This window comes from Aegilops tauschii, chromosome 7 (genome assembly GCF_002575655.3).
Source record: "Aegilops tauschii subsp. strangulata cultivar AL8/78 chromosome 7, Aet v6.0, whole genome shotgun sequence".
In the NCBI taxonomy this organism is placed as follows: Eukaryota; Viridiplantae; Streptophyta; class Magnoliopsida; order Poales; family Poaceae; genus Aegilops; species Aegilops tauschii.
The window spans coordinates 3,678,286-3,684,670 of NC_053041.3; the positions used below are offsets into that span (position 1 = coordinate 3,678,286).

General features: G+C 45.3%; 1 long non-coding RNA gene across 1 annotated transcript; it reads left to right on the forward strand.

Annotated features, from left to right (window-relative positions):
• Positions 1–5,132: 5,132 nt before the first annotated feature.
• On the forward strand, positions 5,133–6,005 carry LOC141027749 (uncharacterized). Its single transcript, XR_012189607.1, has 2 exons — positions 5,133–5,540; positions 5,632–6,005. It is a non-coding gene; the product is annotated as an uncharacterized lncRNA (long non-coding RNA).
• The last annotated feature ends 380 nt before the right edge of the window (positions 6,006–6,385 follow it).

Consider the following 6,385-nt stretch of genomic DNA (forward strand, 5'->3'; position numbering starts at 1 on the left):
TGGGCACCGGGGGTACCGGGACGCCGCCGGCGCTCAACTTCCATGAGCCCGGCACCCGCATGTCTAGGGGCGCCGGATAGTCGGCCTCGTAGTGGAGGCACGCAACGTCCTCATGGAGATGGCGGCGGCCGAAGCCATTCGCCACCACGGCGTCCCCGGGGTATCGCTCAGCCATTGCTCGTCGGGGGGGGGGGGGGGGGAGAGGGGGTGAGTTGCTTCTGTGGTGAGACGAGGCGAGAGAGAAGGGGAGTTGTGGCGACTGTGGCGTTCACCGGCAGGGAGGTCGGCTTTTATAGGCGAAGCGGGGTGGTGAGAACCTGCATGCCGGGTGACGCGTGGCGGGAGCGGGCGGGACGCGCGTCGCGGCGCCTTCACTATGCCGCCGATGACGCATCAATGGAGGCTGACCGGCGCGGCAGCACGGCAGCCTTGGTATTGATTCCCGCAGGAACAGAGGCGATGAGGACGACGAAGCGGCGTGTTGTTGACTTGGCGGGCCCATACCTGTTCGCGCCAAAATCGGTTTCCCCGGTGCCCCAGGCGTACCCAAGCGCGCCGGGTTCGGCCTGGGTCCGCCGGCGCCAGTTTCGGCCCAAACCGGCGAAAAACAGGCTCTTGTGGTCGCGACTGGGCCCTTTTTGCGCGCCGGCACTAAAAAATGGACTGGGGGTCCTGTTGGGGGCGCGGCCGGAGATGCTCTAACCCCTAACATATAAAACTAACTGCCAAGAATTGGCCATCACTGAGGAATTTGTCAGCTCGTGAGAATAATAAAGGCCGATCTGCTCTCAGCTCAAAAACTGGAGCGATGTTCTCCATAATATGCATGCATGGCTGCACGAAGATTTACGCATAAATCAGTAGGTCATATATCAATTATTAACTGTAGGCTGCACTAAAGTTAGGGAAATGCAATATAAACATGCTTCAGAGGAAAATGTACGTACAATGAATAGTGTTCTCAGAGGAGCATGACAAGGGAGGCCAGTATATGGTCCTTGTTCTGATATACACTTGCCACTATAATGAAATACAATGTTTCAAGACTTGCTGCTGGATGCCTCACGTTTTGTTCATGGGTCGTAGAAACCATATTATTGCCTCATGGAGATGTGCACATAGCAACAAGCCAACAACCATAACGTGATGACAGCCTTTGCCTAATTTTGGCCCACTGTCCTACTAAGTGTGGTGGCTGGTGCATATACCGAACCAGCACTTCAATTTCGGCTCCTTGGTATGAAATTTCACTCTCCTACTTCAGAACGATACTAGAGTATCTCTCCAAATAACAAGACGTTTTTTCACCATTTAATATTCAAAATAAAAGTAGTTCACTATTACTGCATACAATATGTTGTCTAAATTTGGCAAACTCTAAGTCCGCTTCCACCAGTTCGACAAGCCAGTTGCAGCACTCAAATGTAAGTCGCCATTTACTTGCTTCAGATATCGATGTTGTTAACATGGAACTGAATTGGGTTCAATTCCAAATCACACATTCATGACAATAAATTGTCTGTAATGTAAACTATGTTGTTTGGATGCTCATTGATGGGTTTTAGAATCCTGGGCACATGCAAATTCAATTCCTTTTTGGGTGCACAAATGCTTGGAAAGGAAATTTTGGTCCCAAGAGTCGCGCCACCTTGAATGGCTTGCCAGACATGCTACCATGACAAAGTAGTCCCATGTGGCAGCGGAGGTCCTAGCAGTGGAGATGGCAGCCCAAGAAGAGGAAGCCTTAGCGCAGACCTCGCAAGCTACCCGGCCGCACGCTGCCCTCAAGTGAGCTTCTTGGAATGAATTAGAAGGAGGCACAAGATCCCGCAGGGCCAAAGGATAATACATCTTGAGATGGCACAGAATCAGCATCACATCAATGCTATGGAGGTCAAGCCATCTGTGGGGAAGAAGAGATGGGCATCCAATTGTGGTGGTTGCTGGGGAAACTACAGACACAGTGGTCGGGAGCCGAGGGACCCGACAATGGTCAACAAACGAATGTGATGTCAGGGAACCGGTAGGGGTGATGACGGGCAACATGCGGATGTCGTTGCACAAACCCACTTGGTTGATCCCTTCTATGGACTCCCAAGGCTCGAACACAACGCCACATGCTGTTCCATTGGAACCTCTGCCCTTGTATGATCGGCAAGGGCTCAGCCTCATTGCCCCTTGCAGCTATTATTCTCTTGCCCGAACCGGACCCATGCATCCCTAGTACACCTAACCTCCTTCCACCTCCGCATCGACTTTCTCTATTTGTCAAAGATGAAGAGATGGCTCATGGCAGTCGTCTGACAGACTTGTTAAGTGAAAATTGTGGTGGCCACTGAAGGGAGCTCCAGTGGAGGAGTCCAGCATTGGGGGAGCTCTGGTGGCGCCCATTGGCAGTATGGAAGCTTTGGTAGCACTGACTGGCATGGGGTGGACCCTTTGAAATGAGAGGATGGCATCAAAGGGAGCTCTGGTGGTGACAGTGTGCTTGTGCGATCAACTGATGAGGTGAGTGTGGTGAGAATTTATAATCAACGAATGTGTAGCCATTTCTAGCGAATATAGAGGGTCTGGGCATGGTATTCTGGTGGGGATCCTCTAGTTGTGCTCAACACCATGTGGATATCGGGATGATTTCCAAATTCGTTTCTATGGTCACAAAAGGATTGTGTTCTGCACTATCAATTTCAATTTGGAATTGTCGGGCCGAATATTTAGATCTAGATGGGGTGAGTGGGTGGGGGTATTGCTCATGTTCAGACATTACATTTTTTTTCTTGAGGACATTGCACAATGAATCATGTTGATGAATTGTAAATATGAGGTTAGATAGCATGAAATATCGAGAACCTATGAGTTGCATATAATTAAATATACCAGCGGAGACAATATCCAATTGTGCACATGCCAGTACAAGATGGTTAGGGGGCTCTATGAATTCGCCAACACAACAAAATAGTTTTCCTTTAAAAAAATGGAGAATCAACATGAGTAGAGTGCAGACGACACACATTAGTGAATTGAGATCCCTCGATAGAATAAGAAAAAATATAGAGCTAATCGATGTGTAAAGACAACGAAGAAGAATTAACATGACAATGTTTTGTGCTATATTTGTGATTGTGCATTTCTTTATACTGAAGTAAAACAATTATGTCATAGCAATCGTAAAGGTTCAAACAAAACATCATGTGAATTATGAAACAAGAAGTATAGTTTTGTCCGATGAAATATAAGTTGACACAAACAACATGGGCATGGTAAAGGAAGACAATCTATGAAGGGGAGAGGGATGAAGTACGAGTGTGTGTGGAAGGATCTAGATGCATCACATTGCATTAATTGAAAAACATAAATATGATACCACTAGTGACAATTCCCGTCGAGAATGAAAAGTTCAAGTACGAGTCATAAATATGTATACTTAATTACTGGATAAAATTTCTCCAACATAAAAGATTGATCATGTTGAGGTGCTTTTTCTATATCTTCTGTAATTTCCTGTCGACATGAAGCATGCATCCTATATGAGGATGAAGGACAAGGAGATACGTCAATAGAAGATAAAAGTCACAAGGCGTACTTGAGTATTATGTTTTTTAGTTTAACACAAGGTCCCAGTCTAAGTCAAGGCTCATGTGCTTAAAAAAAGTTGGAGTGTAATAAGGTCGCTGCCGAAGGTAAAATTATAGTTATATATTCCAGGTCACGTAAAGTAGAATCCATTCTTATTGACAGATTCCAACAAAAAGTAGCTGGAAATGCAGACACAATTCAATAAGATGAATGCGATGATGACAAAATTGTGCGGTTTTGAATGATAAGCTATTTAATAACAATAGCTTCGAGTTTTTATATCACATCAGAAAATACTTACCTACAGAAAACTACACCTGATCATAAAAATCTACTAACCATCAATCATGCATCCTCAAGGCATGATTATATTTACAAAAACATCATTCCGTATATTTGAATGATATGTCAATGCTAATATAAAGATGAACTAAATCAGATAACAGTTTGCCCCATTGGCAATAATCATTCCGTATATCTAAATTCCCGACATTACATCATTCAGGAGAAGCTAATCAGTCTAGGTACAGACAAATTTAACAAATATGCGTAATAGGACGGGACATAAGCAAAGTTGAGTACAAAAGTAAGGATTTGTCACGGAGCACGACGGCTATGCAGCGGGTCACAACAGCCGTTGCAATTGCAGATCAACACCCGCGGCCACCATCTACGAGGAGGTGATGGGGCGGTGGGCAAGTGAGCAGCGTGGCTGAAGCCGGGACGTAGGCGAGGTGGATGGAGAGCCCAGAGGCACACCGGCCAAGGTGCATCCACACAGAGGTCGATAGCCACTCATGCAAGGCGCACCGCACGGGGGCACGCAAATGCGATGGAGATCCATGAAGGGGCGATGAGAGTCATCGGCACATGTGGATTAGGGTCGGCATGCGCCGATGTGGGAGGCCCGAGGTGGCGGTGGAGAACATGGCCGAGGCCATGGAGGACAGTGGTGCGGGTCTCCGTCATGTTACCAGGCACATTACACTGCATTATAGCATACGTACAAGGACCTTAAGCTATGTTTAAATAATAGATCATTTATAGTTTAAGTTCAGCTATTCCTTGGTTGGTAATAACAGTTTTTGCTTAATGATTTTTCTCGCATTATATTTCCAATAATGTGACTATATTTTCCACATGTAGTTCATTTTTTGTTAATCAGGAATTAGTACAAGGTAAAATAATTAGCATCTCATTAATTAATTAGTCTCAAGTCGAATAACTAACAAGCAAATCTTTACTGACTATTGGTCTAGTGGTGAGAACAAGGGTGGTTATTCCCACCAACCGTGTTTGATTAATCACATTACATATATACACATGGGCTTTAAAGTTGCAAAACCAGTGCATGTGCCATAAAATTCTAAGCGTAGTGGACACACACGCATGTGTGTATCATGTGATGTGAATTCCACATGGTGACAAACACCAATATAATACACATCATTGTAGGGTTGCCTTGTGGCTATGAGATGCTTGTAGGTGCAGTATGCAATATCTCCTATAAATAGAGGGCATGCAAGCCTTAGATCATCAGCAAGTTTTGTGAGATAAACATACACGGAGAATATGGCAACCAATAGTCGTAAGAGTGTGATTATGGGAGTAGTCATACTAGTTCTAGTCATACAGCAGGCCCAGGTAGAAGCCAAGAGCTGTTGTTGTTTCACCTCGGGAAGAAACTGCTATAACGCATGCCGTGTCACGGGTGCCTCTCGCAAAACATGTGCAAGCTTGTGTGGTTGCAAAATTCTTGACAAGTGTGTGCGTCCTTGTGATCGCTTCAATCTTTACCAGGAAGCAGGTAAACTGTAAACATATTCTTTCCATTCTTTCATTTTTCTCTCAAGCACAAAGAATTATATTTAAACACACGAGGTCTGTTTTCCTAGACGAAGCAAATGTTATTGAGTATTGCAAGTTGGGATGCATGTCCTCCGTCTGCAACAGCACAAACACTTGTAAGATTAAATCCTTCCATTCATCTGACTATCTTATTGCTGCTCGTTGTCTATAAATGGTTGTTTCTAATACAAGCTATCTTCCATGCAGTCATCGTCGGTGAACAAGAGGAAGATGTCATAGAGAATTGCACAACTGGATGCGATCGTGTCTGTACCAAGGATGTTGAATTTGCCGCAGCTATTGCATAAGAAAGTCTATGCGCCGGGATTTCATGCCGAGATAGTCAAAATGTTCTTGTTGTCTTGAATAATTGGACATCATGTCCCATCCAGTACCGTGTAATCTTATTTTTGTTCCTTTGCATCTATCGAAAAGGTGTGATAGCTCCCGGGGTTCCTTTCCTTTCCATATATTTCCAGTAAGGGTTTCGACGGTGTTCCATTTCCTTGCGAAATTGTGCTCGTCATTTTGTAATAATTGGATACAGTATCCAATAAAATGTGTCAACTTATTGTGTTTTATGGCTTTTCAATAAATGAATATTCGGGTATGCTACTATGCTTCAGGTTTTCTGCATGAAATTTAAAGTAAATTGATGGCTCTTCGCCTCCTCTATGCATCTCGTCGGACCACTCTCCTCTGCTCTAACTCTTCCTGCACCTGCTCTACCCTGGTTCGTTGCAGCGGATGTGCAACAGGGAAGCCTGGGAACCACCATGGCAATCTAAACATGCAGCTGGTTGCTCCCTCTCTGCCAAGAAGCGCATGAGAGCCTCCACAGTTGTTCCAGATGTTGGCTGCACCACTCCAACGAAAGGCCGCACCAGCAAGCTGCTCCAGGCACGTCGCTCTGTGGCCATGATCCATGGGCTCCAAACGTGCATGACTACCTTGCTGCCGC